This window comes from Lynx canadensis, chromosome E1 (genome assembly GCF_007474595.2).
Source record: "Lynx canadensis isolate LIC74 chromosome E1, mLynCan4.pri.v2, whole genome shotgun sequence".
Lineage (NCBI taxonomy): Eukaryota > Metazoa > Chordata > Mammalia > Carnivora > Felidae > Lynx > Lynx canadensis.
The window spans coordinates 24,424,692-24,450,437 of NC_044316.2; the positions used below are offsets into that span (position 1 = coordinate 24,424,692).

Consider the following 25,746-nt stretch of genomic DNA (forward strand, 5'->3'; position numbering starts at 1 on the left):
GAAGGCATGTCTATCCTTCACTGCACTTACCAGGGCTGGCCAAGCACCAAGCACTCAGGGACAAGAAGGCCATCCTTCCTTTGACTGGAAGTTACTGTTTGCTCTCACATAGAAAAGGACCAGAGTGGGAGTGCAGCACCAATCCTTGGGTTCTGCTTGAGTGAAGTCAGTGGAAGCCCAGTGGTCCATGAATGTGACCAAGCACTTAGAAAATAGCAGATGGATGGGAATGGCTACAAAGAAGGCCAGGATCTACATGACAGATGGGAAGGGGGTAATGCTGGGCATGGATATTTACCTTAATTTCTCATTGCTGCATGTGTAAGACCAGTGCCTCCCCAAACTTCTGGGACCTCCTACACACATCCACCCATAGCCAAATTGGCACCTTCATATGCCCATACGTGAGGGCTACTCTCATTGTGAACAGAGTGGGAAGTTTCAAGAGGTCCTGTTGCCAATCTATGCCAGTCACCAGGACTCACACAGAGTCCCCAGTTTAAAGTGAAGGATATTGCTCTGAGGCACTGATTCTGAATGGACTCCAGAAAGATACTCGTTTGAAAAAAAAAAAAGAGCAAAGGGAGGGAAATAGAGGGCCAAAATGCTTCATTACAAAGGAGAGCAGAATGAAGCTGACAATGACGTGCATAACACAATCTCTGCACAAGGTTCTAATTTTTTTTTACAGCTAAAGCCACATACTTTTATTTTGTTTTTTTATTGTTTTAATTTTATTTTTTAGTTTTTAAAATTTACATCCAAATTATTTAGCATATAGTGAAACAGTGATTTCAGGAATAGATTCCTTAATGCCCCTTACCCATTATGCCCTTCCCCCTCCCAAAGCCCCTCCAGTAACCCTCAGTTTTTTCTCCATATTTATGTCTCTTCTGTTTTGTGCCCCTCCCTATTTTTGTATTATTTTTGTTTCCCTTCCCTTATGTTCACCTGTTTTTTCTCTTAAAATCCTCATATTAGTGAAGTCATATGATTTTTGTCTTTCTCTGACTAATTTTGCTTATAATAATACTCTAGTTCCATCCACGTAGTTGCAAATGGCAAGATTTCATTCTTTTTGCTTCCCGACTAATACTCCATTGTATATATACCACACCTTCTTTATCCGTTCATCCATCGATGGACATTTGGGCTCTTTCCATACTTTGGCTATTGTTGATAGTGCTTCTCTAAACATGGAGGTTCATGTGTCCCTTCAAAACAGCACACCTGTATCCCGTGGATAAGTGCCTAGTAGTGCAATTGCTGGATTGTCGGGTAGTTCTATCTTTAGTTTTTTGAGGAAACTCCAGACTGTTTTCCAGAGTGGCTGCACCAGCTTGCATTCCCACCAGCAATGCAAAAGAGATCCTCTTTATCCGCATCCTCATCAACATCTGTTGTTGCCTGAGTTGTTAATGTTATCCATTCTGACAGGTGTCAGATGGTATCTCATTGTGGTTTTGATTTGCATTTCCCTGATGATGAGTGATGTGGAGCATTTTTTCATGTGTCGGTTGGCCATCTGGATGTCTTCTTTGGAGAAGTGTCTATTCATGTCTTTTGTCCATTTCTTCTCTGGACTATTTGTTTTTTTGGGTGTTAAGTTTGATAAGTTCTTTATAGATTTTGGATACTCTTTATCTGATATGTCATTTGCAAATATCTTCTCCCTTTCTGTTGGTTGCCTTTTAGTTTTGCTGATTGTTTCCTTCGCTTTTTATTTTGATGAGGTCGCAGTAATTCACTTTTTGCTTTTGTTTCCCTTGCCTCTGGAGACATGTTGAGTAAGAAGTTGCTGTGGCCAAGATCAAAGAGGTTTTTGACTGCTTTCTCCTTGAGGATTTTGATGCCTTCCTGTCTTACATTTAGGTCTTTCATCCATTTCGAGTTTATTTTTGTGTATGGTGTAAGAAAGTGGTCCAGGTTCATTCTTCTGCATGTCGCTGTCCAGTTTTCCCAGTACCACTTGCTGAAGAGACTGTCTTTATTCCATTGGATATTCTTTCCTGCTTTGTCAAAGATTAGTTGGCTATATGTTTGTGAGTCCATTTCTGGGTTCTCTATTCTGTTCCATTGATCTGAGTGTCTGTTCTTGTGCCAGTGCCATATTGTCTTCATGATTGCAGCTTTGTACTATAGCTTGAAGTCTGGGTATAGCTTGAAGTGATGCCTCCTGCTTTGGTTTTCCTTTTCAAGATTGCTTTGTGTATTCGGGGTCTTTTCTGGTTCCATACAAATTTTGGGATTGTTTCTTCTAGCTCTGCGAAGAATGATGGTGTCATTTTGACAGGGGTTGCATTGAATATGTAGATTGCTTCGGGTAGTATCGACATTGTAACAATATTTGTTCTTCCTATCCAGGAGCATAGAATCTTTTTCCATTTTTTTGTTTCTTTAATTTCTTTCATAAGCTTTCTATAGTTTTCAGTGTATAGATTTTTCACCTCTTTTTAGATTTATTACTAGGTAATTTATGTTTTTTTGTGCAACTGTAAATGGGATCAATTCCTTGATTTCTCTTTCTGTTGCTTCATTGTTGGTTTATAGGAATGCAACCGATTTCTGTGCATTGATTTTGTATCCTGCAACTTTGCTGAATTCAAGAACCAATTCTAGCAGTTTTCTGGTGGAATCTTTTGGGTTTTCCATATAGAGTATCATGTCATCTGCGAAGAATGAAAGTTTGACCTCCTCCTGGCCAATTTGGATGCCTTTTATTTCTTTGGGTTGCCTGCTTGCAGAGGCTAAGCCTTCCAATACTGTGTTGAATAACAGTGGCAAGAGTGGACATCCCTGTCTTGTTCCTGACTTTAGGGGGAAAGCTCTCAGTTTTTCCCCATTGAGGATGATATTAGCGTTGGGTCATTCATATATGACTTTTATGATCTCAAGGTATGCTCCTTCTATCCCTACTTTCTTGAGTGTTTTTATCAAGAAAGGATGCTGTATTTTGTCAAATGCTTTCTCTGAATCTATTGAGAGGATCATATGGTTATTGTCCTTTCTTATATTGATGTGATGAATCTCGTTAATTGTTTTGTGGATATTGAACCAGCCCTGCATCCTAGGTATAAATCCTGCTTGGTCGTGGTGAATAATTTTGTAATGTATTGTTGGATCTGGTTGGCTAATATCTTGTTGAGGATTTCTCCATCCATGTTCATCAGGGAAATTGGTCTATAGTTCTCCTATTTTAGTGTGGTCTCTGTCTGGTTTTGGAATCAAGGTAATGCTGTCTTCATAGAAAAGTTTGGAAGTTTTCCTTCCATTTCTATTTTTTGGAACAGTTTCAAGAGAATAGGTGTTAACTCTTCCTTAAATGTTTGGTAGAATTCCCCTGGAAAGCCATATGGCCCTGTATTCTTGTTTTTTGGAAGATTTTTTTTTTTTTTTTTTTTTTTTGGGACAGAGAGAGACAGAGCATGAACGGGGGAGGGGCAGAGAGAGGGAGACACAGAATCGGAAACAGGCTCCAGGCTCCGAGCCATCAGCCCAGAGCCCGACGCGGGGCTCGAACCCACGGACCGTGAGATCGTGACCTGGCTGAAGTCGGACGCTTAACCGACTGCGCCACCCAGGCGCCCCTTTTGGAAGATTTTTGATTACTAGTTTGATTTCCTTACTGGTTATGGGTCTGTTCAAATTTTCTATTTCTTCCTGTTTCAGTTTTGGTAGTGTATATGTTTCTAGGAATTTGTCCATTTCTTCCAGATTACCCATTTTATTGGCATATAATTGCTCATAATATTCTCTTATTGTTTTTATTTCTGTTGTGTTGGTTGTGATCTCTCCTCTTTCATTCTTGATTTTATTTATTTGGGTCCTTTTCTTTTTCTTTTTGATCAAACTGCCTAGTGGTTTATCAATTTTGTTAATTTTTCCAAAGAACCAGCTTCTGGTTTCTTTGATCTGTTCTACTGGTTTTGTTTTGTTTTGGGTTTTTTTTTTTTTTGGTTTTGATAGCATTAATTTTTGTTCTAATCTTTATTATTTCCTGTCTTCTTCTGGTTTGGAGTTTTATTTGCTGTATTTTTTCCAGCTCCTTAAGGCGTAAGGTTAGGTTGTGTATCTGAGATCTTTCTTCCTTCTTTAGGAAGCCCTGGATTGCTATATACTTTCCTCTTATGACCGCCTTTGCTGTGTCCCAGAGGTTCGGGGTTGTGGTGTTATCGTTTTCACTGACTTCCATATACTTTTTAATTTCCTCTTTAACTGCTTGGTTAGCCCCTTCATTCTTTAGTCGGATGTTCTTTAGTCTCCAAGTATTTGTTAAGTTTCCAATTTTTTTCTTGTGGTTGATTTTGAGTTTCATAGCGTTGTGGTCTGAAAATATGCACGGTATGATCTCAATCTTTTTGTACTTAGGGGTGATTTGTGTCCCACTATATGGTCTATTCTGAAGAATGTTCCATGTGCACTGGAGAAGAATGTATATTCTGCTGCTTTAGGAAGAAATGTTCTGAATATATCTATTAAGTCCATCTGGTCCAGTGTGTCATTCAAAGCCATTGTTTCCTTGTTGAGTTTCTGATTAGATGATCTGTCCATTGCTAGAAGTGGGGTGTTGAAGTCCCCTACTATTATGGTATTATTATCAATGAGTTTCTTTATGTTTGTGATTAATTGATTTATATATTTGGGTGCTTTCACATTTGGAGCATAAATTTTTACAATTGTTAGGTCTTCTTGGTGAATAGACCCCTTAATTATGATATAATGCCCTTCTTCATCTCTTGTTACAGTCTTTATTTTATTTTATTTTTTTATTTTTTTTTTCAACGTTTATTTATTTTTGGGACAGAGAGAGACAGAGCATGAACGGGGGAGGGGCAGAGAGAGAGGGAGACACAGAATCGGAAACAGGCTCCAGGCTCTGAGCCATCAGCCCAGAGCCCGACGCGGGGCTCGAACTCACGGACCGCGAGATCGTGACCTGGCTGAAGTCGGACGCCCAACCGACTGCGCCACCCAGGCGCCCCGCAGTCTTTATTTTAAAGTCTAGATGGTCTGATATAAATATGGCTACTCCAGCTTTCTTTTGTTGGCCATTAGCATGATCATAGCATCCCCTCACTTTTAATCTGAAGGTGTCTTTACTTCTAAAGTGGGTCTCTTGTAAATGTCATATAGATGGATTTTGTTTTCTTATCCATTCTGTTACCTTATGTCTTTTGATTGGAGCATTTAGTCCATTGACGTTTAGAGTGAGTACTGAAAGATATGAATTTTTTGCCATTATCTTACTTGTAGAGTTGGAGTTTCTGGCAGTGTTCTCTGGTCCTTACTAGTCTTTATTGCTTTTGGTATTTATTTATTTATTTATTTATTTATGTAGAAAGTCCCCCTTAAAATTACTTGCAGGGATGATTTAGTAGTTATGAACTCCTTTAATTTTTGTTTGTCTGTGAAACTTTTAATCTGTCCTACTGTTTTGAATAGCAGCCATGCTGGATAAAAAATTCTTGGCTGCATATTTTTCTGATTCAGCACATTGAACATATCCTGCCACTCCTTTCTGGCCTGCGAAGTTTCTGTGGATAGGTCTGCTGCAAACCTGATCTGTCTTCCCTTATAGGTTAAGGACTTTTTTCCCATGGCTGTGTTAATGATTCTTTCCTTGCCTGAGTATTTTGTGATTTTGACTATCATATGCCTTGTTTATGGTCAGTTTTTGTTGAGTCTAATAGGAGTCCTCTGTGCTCCCTGGATTTTGATGTCTGCGTGTTTCCCCAGTTTGGGAAAGTTTTCTGCTATGATTTGCTCACATAACCCTCTATCCCTTTTTCTCTCTCTTCATATTCTGGGACCTCTACGATTCTGATGTTGTTCCTTTTTAAAGAATCACAGATTTCTCTAATTCTTAAATCATGCTCTTCTGCCTTAGTCTCCCTTTCTTTTTCTGCTTCATTATTCTGCATGTTTGTCCTCTATATCGATGATTCCTCATCCATTCTTGTTGCCATAGCATCCTTTAGAGATTGCAGCTCAGTTATAGCATTTTTTTTCATCCTGACTAGCTTTTACTTCTTTTTTTTTATTTTTTTATTTCATCCTGACTAGCTTTTACTTCTTTTATCTCTGCAGAAAGGGATTCTAATCTATTTTAGACTCCAGCTAGTATTCTTATGATCGTGATTCTAAATTCTGGTTCAGACATCTTGCTTGTATCCTTGTTAGTTAAGTCCCTGGCTGTTGTTTCTTCCTGCTCTTTTCTTTTCTTTTCTTCTTTTTTTTTTTTGAGGCTTCTTTTTTTTTTATTAAATAGAATTTATTGTCAGATTGGTTTTCATTCAACACCCAGTGCTCATTCCAACAGGTGACCTCCTCAATGCCCATCACCCACTTTCCCCTCTCCCCCACCCCCCATCAACCCTCAGTTTGTTCTCAGTATTTAAGAGTCTCTTATGCTTTGCCTCCCTACATCTCTGTAACTTTCTCCCCCCATCCTCTCCCCCTCCCCGGTCTTCTGTTAAGTATCTCAGGATCCACATATGAGTGAAAACATATGGTATCTGTCTTTCTCTGCCTGACTTATTTCACTTAGTATAATACTCTCCATTTCCATCCTTGTTGCTAAAAATGGCCAGATTTCATTCTTTCTCATTGCCAAATAGTATTCCATTGTATATATAAACCACATCTTCTTTATCCATTCGTCAGTTGATGGACATTTAGGCTTTTTCCATAATTTGGCTATTGTTGAAAGTGCTGCTATAAACATTGGGGTACAAGTGCCCTTATGCATCAGCACTCCTGTATCCCTTGGGTAAATTCCTAGCAGTGCTGTTGCTGGGTCATAGGGTAGATCTATTTGTAATTTTTTGAGGAACCCCCACACTGTTTTTCAGAGTGGCTGTAACAGTTTGTATTCCCACCAACAGTGCAAGAGGGTTCCCATTTCTCCACCTCCTCTCCAGCATCTACAGTCTCATAATTTGTTCATTTTAGACCCTCTGACCAGCGTGAGGTGGTATGTGAGTGTGGTTTTGATTTGTGTTTCCCTGATGAAGAGCGACACTGAGCATCTTTCATGTGTCTGTTGGCCATCTGGATGTCTTCTTTAGAAAAGTGTCTATTCATGTCTTTTGCCCATTTCTTCACTGGATTATTTGGTTTTTTTTGGGGTGTGGAGTTTGGTGAGTTCTTCATAGATTTTAGATACTAACCCTTTATCCAATATGTCATTTGCAAATATCTTTTCCTATTCCGTTGGTTGCCTTTTAGTTTTGTTGATTGTTTCCTTTGCAGTGCAGAAGCTTTTTATCTTTGTGAGGCCCCTATAGTTCATTTTTGCTTTTAATTCCCTTGCCTTTGGGGATGTGTTGAGTAAGAAATTGCTGTGGCTGAGGTCAAAGAGGTTTTTTTCCTGCTTTCTCCTCTAAGGTTTTGATGGTTTCATGTCTCACATCCATTTCGAGTTTATTTTTGTGAATTGTATAAGAAAGTGATCTACTTTTATTCTTCTGCATGTTGCTGTCCAGTTCTCCCAGCACCATGTGTTAAAGAGACTGTTGTTTTTTTCTATTGGAAACTCCTTCCTGCTTTGTCAAAGATCAGTTGGCCATACATTTGTAGGTTCAATTCTGGGGGTCTCTATTTTATTCTATTGGTCTATTGTCTGTTTTTGTGCCAATACCATGCTGTCTTGATGATTACAGCTTTGTAGTAGAGGCTAAGGTCTGGGATTGTGATGCCTCCCACTTTGGTCTTCTTCTTCAAAATTACTTTGGCTATTTGGGGTCTTTTGTGGTTCCATAAAAGTCTTAGGATTGCTTTTTCTAGCTTTGAGAAGATACTGGTGCAATTTTGATTGGGGTTGCATTGAATGTGTAGATTGCTTTTGGGAGTATTGACATTTTGACAATATTTATTCTTCCAATCCATGAGCATGGAATATTTTTCCATTTCTTTGTATCTTCTTCAATTTCCTTCATAAACTTTCTGTAGTTTTCAGCATACATATCTTTTACATCTTTGGTTAGGCTTATTCCTCGGTGATTATATGATTGTTGGTGCAATTGTGAATGGGATCAGATTCTTTATTTCTCTTTCTCTTGCGTCATTATTGGTGTATAAAAATGCAACTGATTTCTATACATTGATTTTGTACCCTGCAACTTTGATGAATTCATGTATCAGTTCTAGAAGACTCTTGGTGGAATCTATCAGGTTTTCCATGTAGAGTATCATGTCTTCTGCAAATAGTGAAAGTTTGACTTCATCTTTGCCAATTTTGATGCCTTTGATTTCATTTTGTTGTCTGATTGCTGATGCTAGAACTTCCAACACTATGTGAAACAACAGTGGTGACAGGGGACATCCCTGTCGTGTTCCTGATCTCAGGGGGAAAGCTCTCAGTTTTTCCCCAGTGAGGATATTAGCTGTGGGCTTTTCACAAATGGCTTTTATGATGTTTAAGTATATTTCTTCTATCCCGATTTTCTCTAGGGTTTTTATTATGAAATGATGCTGAATTTTGTCAAATGTTTTTCTGCATCTGTTGACAGGATCATATGGTCCTTTTCTTTTGTTAATGTGATGCATCACATTGATTTATTTGTGAATATTGAACCAGCCCTGCATCCCAGGAATGAATCCCTCTTGATCATGGTGAATAATTCTTTTTATGTGTTGTTGAATTTGATTTGCTAGTATCTTGAGAAATTTTGCATCCCTGCATTCATCAGGGCTATTGGCCTGTAGTTCTCTTTTTTTGCTGGGTCTCTTGTTTGGGAATCAAAGTAATGCTGGCTTCATAGAATGAGTCTGGAAGTTTTCTTTCCCTTTCTATTTTTTGGAACAGCTTGAGAAGAATAAGTATTACCTCTACTTTAAATGTCTGGTAGAATTCCCCAGGGAAGGCATCTGGTCCAGGACTCTTATATGTTAAGAGATTTTTGATAACTGATTGAATTTCTTCACTAGTTATGGATCTGTTCAAATTTTCTATTTTTCCCATTTGGGTTTTCGTAGTGTGTGGGGGTTTAGGAATTTGTCCATTTCTTCTAGGTTGTCCAGTTTGTTGGCATATAATTTTTCATAGTATTGCCTGATAATTACTTGTATTTCTAAGGGATTGGATGTAATAATTCCATTTTCATTCGTGATTTTATTTATTTGCGTCTTCTCTTTTTTCTTTTTGAGAAGCCTGGCTAGAGGTTTATCAATTTTGTTTATTGTTTCAAAAAACCAACTCTTGGTTTCATTGACCTGCTCTACTTTTTTTTGGATTCTATATTGTTTATTTCTGCTCTGATCTCTTTTATTTCTCTTCTTCTGCTGGGCTTGGGGTGTCTTTGCTGCTCTGCTTCCATTTCCTTTAGGTGTGCTGTTAGATTTTGTATTTGGGGTTTTTCATGTTTCTTGAGATAGGCCTGGATTGCAATGTATTGCAACCCCTTCTCAGGACTGCCTTCGCTGCATCCCAAAGCATTTGGATTGTTGTATTTTCAGTTTCATTTTTTTCCATATATTTTTAAATTTCTTCTCTAATTGCCTGGTTGGTCCATTCATTCTTTAGTAGGATGTTCTTAACCTCCATGCTTTTGGAGGTTTTCCAGACTTTTTCTTGTGTTTGACTTCAAGCTACATAGTATTGTGACCTGAAAGTGTGCATGGTATGATCTCAAATCTTTTATATTGAGGGCTGTTTTGTGACCCAGTATGTGATATACCTTGTAGAATGTTCTGTGTGCACTTGAGAAGAAAGTATATTCTGTTGCTTTGGGATGCAGAGTCCTAAATATATCTGTCAAGTCCATCTGTTCCAATGTATCATTCAGGGCCCTTGTTTCTTTATTGATCTTGTGTCTAGATGATCTATCCATTGTTTAAGTGGAGTATTAAAGTCCCCTGCAATTACCACATTCTCATCAATAAGGTTGCTTATGTTTGTGATTGTTTTATATATTTGGGGGCTCCCATATTCGGCGCATAGACATTTATAATTGTTAGCTCTTCCTGATGGATAGACCCTGTAATTATTATATAATGCCCTTCATCTCTTGTTACAGCCTTTAATTTAAAGTCTAGTTTGTCTGATGTAAGTATGGCTATCCCAGCGTTCTTTTGACTTCCAGTAGTATGATAGATAATTCTCCATCCCCTCACTTTCAATCTGAAGGTGTCCTCAGGTCTGAAATGAGTCTCTTGTAGACAGCAAATAGATGGGTCTTGCTTTTTATCCAACCTGATACCCTATTTCCTTTGATTGGCACATTTAGTCCACTTATATTCTGTGTTGTTACTGAAAGATATGAATTCAGAGTCATTGTGTTATCTGTAGGTTTCATGCTTGCAGTGATGTCTCTGGTACTTTGTGGTCCTTGCAACATTTCACTCACAGAGTCCCTTAGGATCTCTTGTAGGGCTGGTTTAGTGGCGATGAATTCCTTCAGTTTTTGTTTGTTTTAGAAAACCTTTATCTCTCCTTCTATTCTGAATGACAGACTTGCTGGATAAAGGATTCTTGGCTGCATATTTTTTCTGTTCATCACATTGAAGATTTCCTGCCATTTCTTTCTGGCCTGCCAAGTTTCAGTAGATAGGTCTGCCACTACCCTTATGTGTCTACCTTTGTATGTTAAGGCCCGTTTATCCCTAGCTGCTTTCAGAATTCTCTCTTTATCCTTGTATTTTTCCAGTTTCACTATGATATGTGGTGCAGAAGATTGATTCAAGTTACGTCTGAAGGGAGCTTTGTGTGCCTCTTGGATTTCAATGTCTTCTTCCTTCCACAGATCGGGGAAGTTCTCAGCTATGATTTGTTCAAATACACCTTCAGCCCCTTTCTCCCTCTTTTTCTTCTGGAATTCTTATGTTATGGATATTGTTCCGTTTGATTGCATCACTTAGTTTTCTAATTCTCCCCTCATACTCCTGGATTTTTTTACCTCTCTTTTTCTCAGCTTCCTCTTTTTCCATAATTTTATCTTCTAATTCACATATTCTCCCCTCTGCCTCTTCAATCCGTGCTATGGCCACCTCCATTTTACTTTGTACCACATTTATAGCATTTTTAAATTCATCATGACTGTTTTTTAGTCCCTTGATCTCTGTAGCAATAGATTCTGCTGTCCTTTATGCTTCTTTCAAGCCAGAAATTAATTTTATAACTATTATTCTAAATTCTTGCTCGGTTATATTGCTTAAGTAGGTTTTGATCAATTTGTTAGCTGTCGCTACTTCCTCGAATTTCTTTTGAGAATTCTTCCGTTTCATCGTTTTGTCTAGTTTTCTGTCCCTTATGCATTTTAAAAGCTTGTAGCATTTTCTCCACCTGCGAACACTGCTATATTAAAAGGGGGTCAAAAACTGTCTAGGGCCTGGCCCCTCAGGAGGTGTTTTTTTGGAGATTGTTACTTGCTCTCTGTTGTGACTTTGGTTATTTTATTATCCTACCTGTAGTGATATTTTGGACCCTCCAGCAGGTGTGCTTTGATTTGTTCCTTGGAGTACTCCTATCTTTTCTCCAGTTGACCCATTTTATTCCTGGTAGATTCTGTCTCTTTTCCTCCCAGACTCTGGGGTTCAAAGTCCTTTGGCTTCAGCACTTCTTTGTTTGAGAGACAGAAGAGGTATGGATCCCTTACTTCTCCACTATGTTGGCCCCAATTCGACCTGTATTCTGCTCTTTCTTTTGGGGTGAATTACTTCATTTCATCGTTTTGAAAGGAGAAAAAGAATGAGGTTAAATTTTGTTATTAAAATTTAAAAATTAAAATTAAAAATTAAAAACACACACACAAATCAAATAAGTGATGCTAGATACTAGGTGTGATTTGGTCTGGATATTGAAAGAGGCTTGATAGATTAGAGGAAAAAAGGGGAAAAAAAGAAAAGGAAATCATTTGAAAATTTTAAAAAATGAATACACTGAAATAGAATAAAATGAAATGATGGAAGTAAATAGAATTTGAAAAACTTTACAGAAAAGTAAAAAAAATATAGTAGAAAAAAATTAAAGAATATTTTTAATAAAAATTGAAAATAAAAATAAATTCTTTTTACTGTATTCAAGATAAAGAAAACAAACAAAAAAGAGGGGGGGGGAAAAGAAAATTGAATAGATGGACCAGTGAACAGACTGAAATTACTTCTTTTTCCCCTAGGGGTCAAACTATGAAGTGCTTTATAGTCTGTAAACTAAGAAGGCAGGGAGACTTGTGTTCCTGAAGAGCGAAGTTGGTCCAGTTGGGCAGGGCTTAGTGCAATGGCTCCATTCTCCACTAGATGGTGCCACTTAGCTTACTGGGTGGATTGTTGTGGTGCTTGTAGGTGTGTATGTGCATGCATGGTAGCGTGAAAATGGTGAAAATGTTAGCGTGAAATGAGACCCAGCTATGCAGTCTCTAGTATCAGAACTCTGCTCTCCCCGATCAGCAATCACGCACCTGTCCTTTGTCTTCAGCTTCCATCCATTCCCCACTTTACACTGTCCGTGACCAAGCCTCAGGCAGCACCTCCATCCTGAGTTTTATCTCAGATGTGGCTGTGTTTCCTGATCCCTTATTTCTGAGGGACTGTGGCTTTGACCCATTCTGTCCCTCTGAGGGAGGGTCTCACCAAGCAATGGCCAGGTGCTGGCTGCACCCAGGAACGTTCAGAGGACCATGCTGCTGAAGATGCCCACAGACTGTGGCTAGGTGCCAGCCTCCCCCAGGAAAAGTTCATGTGATCATGTAGCATGTGATCATGCAGCTTTTCAGGGATTATGACAAATCACAACACAAATGGCACTAGACTTCATCCCCAATGACCTTGTTCCAGCACCAGCGAATGTGGTTGTTCACCCAGATCCACTGGGGCCTTTGCCTTTGAGGGAGCGGCACAACCTCTACCAGATGTCCACCCAGCAGAGGAATCACTTCTCCCCATATGGCCCGAAGACCCATGGACTTCACTCTGCACCTGGGGATTCGCCCTTCTCACTAGAGCACCGCCAGGTATCGAGATGCAGAGTTTCAGACTCTGTGCTCCCCCTGTTTATAGAGTCTCAATGGAATATAAGCCCTCTCCTTTCTCCTTTCTCCCTTTTTATTTCAGTCCCTGTGGCTATTTCCACTTTTCCATTTCTCTCCAGCTGCTTTTGGAGGTGTGCTTTTCCTGTATTCTTCCCCCATCTCCATCCTCTCTCCACATGCAAAAAATAGCTCCCTGCCTTCTGTGGCTTCTGTCTTCCCCAGTTCACCTCTCTGTGCCATGCACCTGCTAAGTTCTGTGGTTCAGGTTGTGCAGACTGTTGTGTTAATCTCAAATCAGTTTTCTAGGTGTGCAGGATGGTTTGTGTTGGTCTGGCTATATTTAATGAGTGCAAAACACACACACAAAAAAAACCATGCTGTTTTGCCATCTTGGCTCCTCCCCTGTAACGTGAAATTGTGATGGATATATTGCCTGTGGTGTATATTTGGCATGGTTGTTGTATATGTAGGATGTGTGGGAGGTATATTTATGGTGTCTGTGTGGCATATGTCTATTTGTGTTGTATGGGCGATGTTTGGTGTGTGTGCAATGCATGTGTAGGATATAGTGTGTGTTGTGTCTGTAGTGCATGTATTGTGTGTCTGTTCTGTTTATGTCATGTATGTTTATTTAATATATGCCTTGTTTGTGTGGTGTGGTTTTTCAACTTTATTATTTCCCAAAGCAGAGTATATGGCACTTCCCTTACATTCCCCCTATAGGTTTTCAAACACTTCTTAGTAAAACAAGATGTTAGTTTAAAGATAGTTTTTCATTACATTTTTAACACTTCTAACTTAGTGAAACAAGATGTTAGGTGAAAGATTGTTTCTCCATAGTGTTGTTTATATGTTGTTATATGTTTATAGAGTTGAGTTATAATTCTACACCTAGGTTTTCAACCACTTCCAACTTAGAGAAAAAGATGTTTGTTGAAAGATAGTTTCTTCAGTGTTTTACAGAGTGGACCATATGGTACTTTCCTTATAATTCCCTGTAAAAATCTTCAAACACTCTTAACTTGGTGACACAAGATGTTAGTAGAAAGTTGCTTTCTCCATAGAGATGTTTCACAGAGTTGAATATATGACACTTCCTTATAGTTCTCCACATATGTTCTCAAAAGCTTTTCCTTTAGTTGAAAGATTGTTTGTCCACAGTGTTAAGTCACAGAATAGAGTTATGACACTTTAGTTATACTTCAAGGCCTAAGTTTTCAAACACTTCCAACTTAGTGAAACAAGATGTTAGTTGAAAGATTGTCTCTCCATAGTGTTCCTTCACAGAGTTGAGTATATTGCACTTTAATTATAGTCTAGGCCTAGGTTTTCAAACACTTCTAATTTTGTGAAAGAATATGTTAGTTGAAAGATGGTTTCTCCACAGTGTTGTTTCACAGAATTGAGTGTATGGCACTTTCTTTATAGTTCCTTTCCCAGGATTTCAAACAACTCTTACTTAGTGAAACAAGATGTTAGTTGATAGATTGTTTCTCCACTGTGTTGTTTCACAGAGCTGAATACTTCCTTAAATTTCCTTCATAGGGTTTTAAACACTTCTAAATTAATAAACAAGATGTTAGTTGAGAGATGGTTTATCCACAATGTCGTTTCATAGAATTGAGTACATGGCAATTTAGTTAAACTTCTAGGCCTAGGATTTCAAAGACTTCAAACTGAGTGACAGAAGAGGTTCGTTGAAAAATGGATTCTCCACAGTGTTTGCAGAGCTTGAATTATGGTACTTTAATGATAATTTTATGGCTTGGTTTTCAAACACTTATACCTTGGTGAAACAAGATGTTAGTTGAAAGATGGTTTCTCCCCACGTTTTTTAAGAGTTGAATATATAACATATTCTTTCCAGCTCCCCACTGAGGTTTGCAAACACATCTACCTTAGTGAAACAAGATGTTAGTTGAAAGATCATTCTCCACAGTGTTGTTTCTCTTTCACATAGTTCAATATGTGGCACTTTTATAATACTTCCAGGCCAATATTTTCAAACCCTTCTAACTTCATAAAACAAGATATTAGTCAAAAGATGGGTTCCACATAGGGTTTTGTTTTGTTTTGTTTTGTTTTGTTTTGTTTTTTTAGTAGAGTTGACTATATAGTATTTTTGTTTCAGTTCCCCACTTAGATTTTCAAACACTTTTACCTTCATGAAACATGATGTTAGTTGAAAGATTGTATCTCAACACAGATTGTTTACCAGAATTGAGTATACGGCACTCTCCTTTTAATTCCATGAATAAGTTTGCAAACCCCTCTAACTTAGTGATACAAGATGTTAGTTGAAAGATAGTTTCTCCACAGTGTTGTTTCTCAGAGTTCAGTATATGGCAGTTTTGTGATATCTCCATAGGCCTAGGTTTTCACACTCTTTTAACTTGCTGAAAATGTTATTCAAAAGATAATTCCTCCTCCATGTTTTTTCCCAAAGTGGAGTATACTGAACTTTCTGGGAATTCAATGCAGAGGTTGTCAAACATTTCTCACTTATGTAAGCAAGTTGTTAGTTTAAAGATGGCACCTCGGGGCGCCTGGGTGGCGCAGTCGGTTAAGCGTCCGACTTCAGCCAGGTCATGATCTCGTGGTCTGTGAGTTCGAGCCCTGCGTCAGGCTCTGGGCTGATGGCTCGGAGCCTGGAGCCTGTTTCCGATTCTGTGTCTCCCTCTCTCTCTGCCCCTCCCCCGTTCATGCTCTGTCTCTCTCTGTCCCAAAAAAAATAAATAAACATTGAAAAAAAAAAATTTAAAGATGGCACCTCCACAGTGTTTTTGCTTAGAGTTGCATATAGAGTACTTTCCTTATATTTCCACGAGTATGTTTTCAAAAACTGAAATATTAGTTGCAAGATGGCTTCTCAAAGTTGGGAACAAACCTACACAGGCTGAATGTCATGCGATCTTGGTCACCAATTGGTGGGCACCCTGCAAAAGCCAGAACTCTCTGGCCAAGCCACATTCCTGGTGGGAAAAGAGGCCCAGAGGTCCTTTTCTAAGGATACAGTACCGTGCAGAAAACACCTGCTCTCCTGAAAGGCAGCCTGAATTCCATTTGGAAACAGCTCCCCTTAACATGGGCAAATATCGTGAGATCTCAGGCCAAATCTCCCAAGACATCAGGAACCATCTGGTTGACACCTTGCAAAACCTGGAACTGCCTAGAGGAGGCTCATTTCTGGAGGCAAAGGAGGCTGTGAATTCCTTTTCCATAGATGCGAGATTGTTGAGAACACCCATGCTCCACTGAAATGCAGACTGGCTCCATTTGGTCACACTTCACAAGACCCAAGGGCAAATCTCACAAGATCTCAGGAGAAATCTCATGAGATCACTGTCGTCATCTAGCAGGCACCCTGCAAGTGCTGGAATTCCCTGGAGAGCCTCATTCCTAAGGTGAAAAAGCCCTGAAATTGCTTTTCCGAGGATTTGAGAATGTTGGGAGCACCCCTTATCCCCTGAAGGACAGCCTGGCTTCCATTTTGACACACATCTCAATTTCCAGGGGCAAATCTCATGAGATAAAGGGCAAATCTCCAAAGACCTTGGGCGCCTTCTGGCGGCAACCCTGCAAGAGCCAAAACACACTAGCAAAGCCTCTTTTTCTGGAGGGAAAAATGCCTGGAAGACCTTTTTGCAGATTCTAGATGGTTGGGATCACCATGCTCCCTTGAAATGTAACCTGGCTTCCATTGTAACAAAACTAAGGTGACCCTGTGGTAAATCTCATGGGATCTCAGGACAACTCTCATAGATCTTGGGCACCACTAGGCAGACACCAGGCAAAAACTGGAATTCCCTAGCCAAACCTCATTCTGAGTCATGGAAAAAGTCCAGATTTCCATTTCTGCTAATTCAGGAACATTGGGAACACCACTGCTTTCTTGAAAGGCAGACTAGCTTCCATTTTGACACACTTGGCATGCCCCAGGGTCAAATCTCATCACATCACAGGCCAAATCTTGTGAGACCTCAATCCCCACTGGCAGACACCCAGAAAGTGCCAGAACTGCATAGCCAAGCTTTGTTCCTGGAGGAGAAAAAGTCCAGTAATTGCTTTTCTGTGGATTTGGGATTGTTGGGAGCACCCATGATCCCCTGAACCACAGCTTGGCTTCCACTTAGTCACATTTCACATGACCCATGGGCAAATGTTGCAAGATGTCAGGACAAATCTCGTGTAATCGCTGTGGCCATTTGGCAGGCACCAGGCAAGTGACAGAATTCCATGGTGAGCCACATTTCTAGAGGTGAAAAAGCCCTGCAATTGCTGTTCTGCAGAATCAGGACCATGGGGAACACCCCTGCTCCCCTGAAACACAGCCTGGCTTCCATTTGGACACAACTCATGTGACCCGGGGGCAAATCTCGAGACATCTAGGGCACCATCAGGAAGCAGACAGCAAGGCCAGAACTCCACAGCTGAACCGGGGTCCTAGAGGCAACAAATAACCTCAAGAACATTTTCTCAGAATTGGGACCATTGGGAATTCACCTACTCCCCTGAAACGCAGCCAGGCTTCCATTTGAACACACCTAGAGTGATCCAGGATCAAATTGCACAAGATCTCAGGGGCCCTCTGGCAGGTACCTGGAACGCAGTAATTCCCTAGCCAAGCCTTGTTCCTCAAAGTAAAAATGTCCTGCAAGGAATTTTTGGCAGATGCAGGATCATGGGGAACACCCGTAATCCCCTGAAAGTCAGTCTGGATTCCACTTGGAAGCAGTTTGCTTTAGCCAGGAGAAAATCTCATGATATCTCAGGGCAAATCTCCTGAGATCTCAAGAGACACCTGGCAAGATATAGAACCAACTTAGCCGAGGCTCATTCATGGAGACAAAAGGAGGCCCTGACTTGGGAATTGTTGGGAACACTCCTGATCCCCTGAAACACAGCCTGTTTTCCATTTGGACACAGGTCGCCTGACCCAGGGATAAATCTCACAAGATCCAGGGCAAAACTCGCCAAACCTGGGGCACCTCCTGGTGGTCACACTGCAAGAGCTGGGATAGCCATGCCAACTATGGTTTTTGGAGAGAAAGAAGGCGAAAAAGGCCTATTCAGCATTTACAACACAATTGAGTACAACCAACTCCTGCTCCCAGGAAAGGCAGACTGGCTTCCATTTTGAAAAACGTTGGGTGACCCTGGGCTAAATCCTGTGAGTTCTCAGGCCAAATATTAGATCTCAGTGCCAAATTGGTGGACACCAGAGAAGAACAAGAATTTGCCAGCCAAGCCTATTTCCTTGAAGTGACAAAGGTCCAGAATTCCTTTTCCACACAGTTGGGACCATTGGGAACACAGTTGCTGTCCTGGAAGGCAGACTCTCTTCCAGTTTGACACATGTCATGTACTCTAGGGGGAAATCACATGAGACCTCCAGCCAGACCTCGGGGAAACACCATCTGGTGTGAAACCTGCAAGAGCCAGAACTCCCTAACAGAGCCTCCTTCCTGCAGGGAAAAATGCCCACAAGGCCTTTTCAGAATTTTGACAAGGTTGCAATCTCCCTGCTCTCCTGGAAGGCAGACAGGCTTCAGTTTGGAAGTGACTTGCAAGACCGAGGGAAAACCTCATGGGACCTCAGGCCAAATATCATGAGATCTAGGGCACAAATAGGTAGAAACAAGAGAAACGCTGGAAATCCCAAACCAAGCCTCATTCCTGGGTGTGGAAAAGGCCCAGAATTCATTTTCTTCTCTTTCAGGAACCTTGAGACCACAGCTCTCCTGAAAGGCAGCCTGGCTTCCATGTTAACACACATAGTGTGCCCCTGGGGCAAACCTCATGACATCACAGGCTAAATATCCCGAGACTCAGTGGCCAATGGCAGGCCCCCAGTAAGTGCTAGAACTCCATAGCCTAGCCTCTTTCCTGGAGGTGAAAAAGTCCTGCAATTGCTTTTCTGTTGATTTGGGACCATTGGGAGCACCTCTGATCCCTTGAAATGCAGCCTCGATTCCCTTTTGACACACCTTGCATAACCCATGGGCAAATCTCCCAAGATCTCAGGTGCACTCTGGCACTTAACCATTAAGCACTGGGACACCCCCAGAGCCTGGCTTCTGGAGGGAAAGAAGGCCCAGAAGTCCTGTTCAGAAGATTCCACACAGTTGGGGACACTCGAATCCTGCTCCCCCAAAATGCCCCCTGGCCAGCTTCCATTTTGACAAACCTTACCTGACCCAGGGCTAAATATTACAAGATCTCAGGCCAAATATCATGAGAACTCAGGTGCCATTGGGCAGTCACCCGACAAAAACCTGAATTTCCTAGCCAAGCCTCTTTCCAAGAGGAGAAAAGGGCCCAGAATTACTTTTCCGTAGGGTCTGGACCATTGGGAACATGGCTGCTTTCCTAAAACGCTGTCTGGTTCACAGTTTGACACACATCACCTGCCCCGGGGGCAAATCGCGTGAGACCTCAGCTCACATCTCCCCATACCTTGGCTGCCAACTGGTGTACACCCTGCACAAGCTGGAACACCTTAGCAGAGCCTCCTTCATGGGGGAAAATGCCCACCAGGGCTTTTGGGGAGATTAGACAGGATTCCAAACCACCTGATCACCTGACAAGATACCAAGCTTCCATTTGGACATGCCTGGCATGAACAGAGTTAATCTCGTGGATCTCACGTCAAATCTCGTGACCTAGGGAGCCAATGGGCGGATGCCAGGGTAACTCCAGAATTCCTTAGCCAAGCCTTTTTGCTGGTTGTCAAAGAGGTCCTAAATTACTTTCCTGCTCTTTCAGAAACTTTGGGAGCACTGACTTCCTGAAATGCAGCCTGGTTTCCATTGTGACACTCTTGGCATGCACCAGGGGCAGTCCTCATGACATCACAGGCCAAATCATGCAAGACCCCAGTGGCCAACTGGTGGGCCCCCAGCAAGTGTAGGAACTCTAGAGCCAAGCCTCGTTGCTGGAGGGAAAAAGTCCTGCAATCTCTTTTCTGCTGATTTGGGACCATTAAGGGCACCTCTGATCCCGGAAATGCAGCCTGGCTTCCCTTTTGACACACCTTGCATGACCCTTGGGCAAATCTCATGAGATCTTGGGCACCCTCTGGCACTTACCCCTCAAGTGTGGGGACATGCTAGCCAAGCCTGGCTCCTGGAGGGAAAGAAGGCCCAGAAGACCTATTCAGCAGGTCCCACACAGTTGGTAATGCCCAACTCCTGCTCACTTGAAATGTCACCTGGATTCCATTTTGACAACAATTGCATGACCCAGGGCGAAATCTGGGGAGATCACAGGCCAAGATCATGCCCATCAGGCGGGCATGCAACAGAACCGGAATTCCCTAGCTGATGCTCTTTCCAGGAGTAGAAAAGGTCCAGAATTCCTTTTCTGCAGGGCCGAGACCATTGGGAACATGGCTGATTTCCTGAAATGCAGCCTGGCTTCCAGGTTGACACACCTTGTGTGCCCCAAGGGCAAATTGCATGAGACCTCAGGCCACATCTGATGATACCTTGACCACCATCTGGTTTGCATCCTGCACGAGCTGGAACTCCCTAGCAGAGCCTCCTTCCTGAATGTAAAAATGCCCACAAGCCCTTTTCAGCAGATTGGATATGGTTGCAATCCCCCTGCTCTCATGAAGTGCAGCCTGGCCTCCAATTTTTCAAACACTGAGTGACCTTGTTGTAAAATCATGGGATCTCAGGCTAAAAATCATGAAATCCAGGGCACCGATGGGAGGGCCCCAGGTAAAACCCAGAATTCCTAGAGCAGAGCCTCGTTCCTAGATGCCATAAAGGTCCTTTTTCTCTCTGTCAAGAACATTGGGACAACTACTTTCCTAAAACGTAGCCTGGCTTACATTAGTTGAAAGATGTTTTCTTTACAGTGTTGTTTTACAACCTTGAGTCCATGGAACTTTTGTTATACTTCCAGCCAAAGATTTTCGAAATCATCTATCTTAGTAAAGCAAGATATTAGTGAAAAGATATTGTATTGTCTTGTTTCAAAAAGTTCTGTATATGGCACTTTACCAAAGGCCATAGGTATTTCTATTTCTTGAGAGAGTCAACTTGCTAAAAGGTTGTACTAGTCGTTTCATTAACAACAGTCTCCATTCTAGTCTCTAATGAAGAACTCTAGCTGCTGGCAATAATTTTGAACCCCTTTACTCTATTTTCAAAGTAGCATCTCCCTGGAGTTCCTTCCTAGTGAGTTTCTCAGAATAATATCCTCTGCTTCTCAAGTGGTGAAGTCCTTGTGACTGTGGAATAGGTATTGTAACAGGACAGCCCCTTAATTTGGTTTCAGAAGTATATGGACATCCAGAGGCCTGAGTCATTGGAAGATGCCCAGTAGAGAATGTTTCTATGTATGCTGGACCAGAGGTTTCTGGGGAGAACTGGCCTCCTTTATGGACTGAGAGGAAATGAAGTGAGTCATCTCCTTTCCAGACTGATCCTATTCCAACTTGAAGTGTCGAGCTTTAGTCCTCCTCCTAGCCATTTCCTTACCATGGCTGTGTGTCTAAAAATTTTTGTTCACACATAGAAGCCATAGAACTGTCACTCACTGAGCTGGCACCCTGGGGTAGGCCACGAGCTCCCACTTTGATCTTGTGCCCAGTGAGAGCCATCAGTGTCTGCTCAACCAAAGGAATGATGGCCTTTAGTCCCTGAGTGCATGGCGCTTGGCCTGCTCTGGTATAGAAGGTGAAGGGGAGCCAGCTTTATTCACTCACCTGGTTGACTGAGTTGTTTTCATCCTGAGAAGCAGACTGTTTGTACATGGGCTGTATGAACCAGGAGAGGATCAGCACAGGAAAGGCCCATTTCAGGAACAGGGAATGAAGTCCTTGTTCCAGTCTTCTGAGAAAGAGCCAGGAAAACCCGATAACTACAGCTCAAACACTGCTGCCTCTGAAAATTGAAGGAAATAGTGGGAAGGACAGACAAAATTAGAAAATTGTGGCTCCTGAAGAAAGAATAGTGATTTCTTGCTGACAGGGCTCCCTGGTGTAACTCTGTAGAGGGATCCTTTGCCTAAGCCTAGGCATTTCTTACTCCTGATACAACCAGGTTGATAGGACATTGTGCTGGGTACTTCAATCTCAACATTCCCCATGTGTCAACTCTAAAGAAGAACACTAGCACTCTGGGTCTCCATTTACACAAATTTGCTCTCTTTTTTTTGAGAAAAGGCTCTGCCTGGAATCTGTTCAGATCCAGTGTCTGAAAGTAATATCACCTTTTTTCAATTTGGGAGTCTGGTGATGTCCACGTGATGGTGATATAGGTTTTGCATTGGGCCCTTCTCAACTTGGTTCTAGAGACGTGTGGCCATCCAAACACCTAGGGTATTTGAAGGTCCCAGGGAGAATGTTTGTGGGCAGCCTAAGCCAGAGGTTAGAGGAGGATCCCACCTCCCTTGTGGGACAAGAGAATGGGACTATAGCTATCTCCTTCCTAGATTTACCCATGCCAGTTTGAAATGCAGAACTATGACTCACCTCATAGTCATTCCTATCCCATTTCTGCTATTCTAACTTGGTGTCAGTTCACACTCCAAGACCATGGAGGCTGTCACATACACATCCAGGGTCCAAGTATTTGTGGCGACATTTCAGTCAGTTCCTGAGCTAGAGGGCTCTTGGAGTCTAATATCCTAGAGGACAGTTGACCCTCCCAGCCCTGACCTCTCAGTGCTTAACAGGCTACAGTCATCGTGGGAATGGTTAGTCACATTAACTCCTGCCCATAACTGATGGAGATACCCTCATTCAGAAGAACAGACACTCTGTGCATATACAGTATTCTCCAGGACCTGATCAGCACACAAATTGCCTTTTGAAGAAATAGTGCACCAAGGCCTCATCCCCACCACTTGGTCATCAGATGGAAGCACATACTTAATACCCCATAATCACTGCTGATCTGATGAACAGAAGCATGCCAAAACCCAAAGGTTTCCCTCTCTTTCTTAAGGTAGAATGTAGGCCTCTTACTCACAGGGAGCCAAGAGACAGTCCGTAGAAGACTCTTTAGCCAAAGCCCACCAAAGGTTCTTCTGATTCCTGAGCCAGCCACCTTGCTAATACATTCTGCTAGTCATTTTATTCTCAACATTAGCTAATTCTCACCCATAATGAAGAACTCTGGACCTGCATATATCCATTTTTACCACATTGCTTTATTATCAATCTAGGTTTTTCTTGGGGTGCATAAATTCAGGCTTTTAGAGTAATATCTTCTGCTTGCAAATGTCAATCCTGGCCCAGCCCTTGTGACTGTGAGATAGGTTGAGTTGAAGTGCCCCTAGCATTTTACTTTCATGACTACATGGACATTCAGAGCCCTAGGTATTAGAAGAGATCTAGCTGAGATCTTTTTGTGTGGAGACTGAGCCAAGGGTATTAGATGGGAGGTGGCCCATTTTCTAGGATGAGGGGGAATGAAGTTAAACTTCTGCTTTCCACGTTGATCACATTCCCATTGGAAGGAAATGGCAAACAAACTTTTGTCCCCTGTGCAGCCATTCTCTTCCCCTTACTACACTTGTGGCCATATCTTTCTTTGCCCTTTGGAGCCAAGAAGCTGACACTCAATTACCCAGCACCAAGGGATGGGCGGATTTTTCCCACTCTGTTCTGCACTTGGTGACAGTCATCACTGTCTTAATCCCAAAGGAAAATGACCCTCCTATCCCTGAGCTTGGTGGTAGGCTCTCTCTGGAATGGGGCTGGGGTTAGGGAAGGGGAGCCAGCTTGCCTCATTACTTTGATTGCAGTGACTTCATCCTGATAGCAGACAGTTCACACAGGAGTTGTAAGCTCAGGACCTGGTCAGCAAAGAAAGAGCTCTTTAGAAGGAGATGGCACCAATGCCCATTCTCACACTTTGAATCAGCAGCTGGACTCAACTCACAGGTGCAGCACAGTCACTGCTCACTCCACTCCCTGATGGGAAAAGCAAGAAAACAGACAAAGCTCCAATGTTCTCCAGGCCTTTCTGAGTGAAGACAGGTCAGTTGCTGACAGGACACCCACATGGAGACTGTAGAGGACTTTTTCCCCTAAGCCCACTGGTGTTTCTTCTTCGTCTTCACACAGCCAGGTTGTTAGGAGCTTGTGTTGGGCACTGGCTCCACACAACTCCCTTCCAGTCTCTGAAGAGCTCTTTCCTTCCATATACACCTTTACATTTCTTTGCACTTTTTAAAGCATAAAGTCCTTCCCTGAATCCATTGAGAGGGAGTGTCTCAGAGTCATATCCTCTGCCTTCGACCTAGGAGTTGGGTCCAGTCCTTGTGACTGTGGGAGAGGTTTTGCCACAGGGCCCACTCTTAACTAATTAATTTGATTTCAAAACTATGTGGATATCCAGATGCTCAAGGCATTTTCAACTTGCCAAGCAGAGAAAGTTTGTGTGTAGGCTGGGCCAGATCTTGGGGGAGATAGTTGGCCTCCCCTCTGGGCTGAGGGGAAATGTAGTTAGCTCCTTTCCAAGTTGATCCCAATTTCCATTGGAAATTTCAAGCTTTGGCCTTGTTTTATTTCTTAATATGTTTTTCCTCCCTCAAAAGCCATGGAACTGTCACTCAGCTGACACCTTGGGGTAGGTGGAGTGCTCTCATTCTGGTCCTGTGATCACTGAGAGCTAGTAGCATCTGCTATACAAAGGAATGATGGCCTTTAGTCCACAAGTGATTGCCGCTTGCCATTCTATGGTATGGAAGGTGAAAGGGAGTCAGCTTATTTTACTCACCTGGTTGATAGAGTTGCCTTCATTCTGCAAAGCAGACAGTTTGCCCATAGGCAGTATGGACCAGGAGGGGGTCGGCACATGAAAGAGCCCTTTCCAGGAATAGGGAAGGAAGTTCTTGTATCAGACTTCTAAGAAGCAGAACCCAATAGCTACATCTCAACCACTACTGTTTCCATCAACTGATAGAAAAAGTGGGGCAGAGACAGCCATAATTCCTGGCTTCTAACAGAATGAAGGCTCCTTGCTTATAGGGCTCCCAGGTGTGGCCCTGTAAAGGACTCCCTTTGCTGAAGGCTGCATGCATTTCTCATCCCAGATATAACTAAGTTGATAGGAGAATATCCTGAATACTTCATTCTCCACATTATCCAAATCTCATGTGTGATGAAGAACTCGCACTGTGTGTCTGTTTCCACCCCTTATCCCTTTTTTGAAAAATGGTTCTGCATGAAATGTATTCAGAGACAGCATTTTAGAGTACTATAGTCTTCTTTTAACTTGGGAGTCTGGTGGTGTCCTTATGATGGTGCTATAGGCATTGCATTGGGCCCTTCATAATTTGAATTCAGAATTATATGGCCATTCCCAAACCTAGGGTGTATGAAGGTGCCCAGGTAGAATCCTCATGGGTGAGATAAACCAGAGGTGAGGGGGGGATCCTGCATCCTGGGTGGGGCAAGAGGAAAATAAGATAGATATCTCCTATCTCAATTTGACCTATGCTCATTGGAATGCAGAACTTGACTCACCTTGTAGTCATTCCTATCCAATTGCTGTTTTTCTGACTTGGTGTCACTTCACACTCCAAGACCATGGGGCTATCCCTTACACAACCAAGGTCCACGGATTGGAGTCAAGTTTTCAGGCAGTTCCTGAACCAATGGAGTCATCTCAGAGTCTGATATCCCAGAAGAGCCTTCAGTGCTTAGCAGGCTACAGTACTTGTGGGAATGGGTAGCCACATGGATTCCTGACCCTTAATAAATGAAGATACCCTCATTTTGAAGAACAGACCATTTGTGCATGTATAGTATTCTCCATGA

The 25,746-nt window shown here is 41.9% G+C and overlaps 1 long non-coding RNA gene across 1 annotated transcript in view; it reads right to left on the reverse strand.

Annotated features, from left to right (window-relative positions):
* Positions 1-21,855, reverse strand: part of LOC116737764 — a 49,906-nt gene extending 28,051 nt beyond the window's left edge. Inside the window, exon 1 of the long non-coding RNA XR_004342910.1 lies at positions 21,682-21,855. This is a non-coding gene — a long non-coding RNA (uncharacterized LOC116737764). The remainder of the gene's footprint in view (positions 1-21,681) is intronic.
* Positions 21,856-25,746: the final 3,891 nt, after the last annotated feature.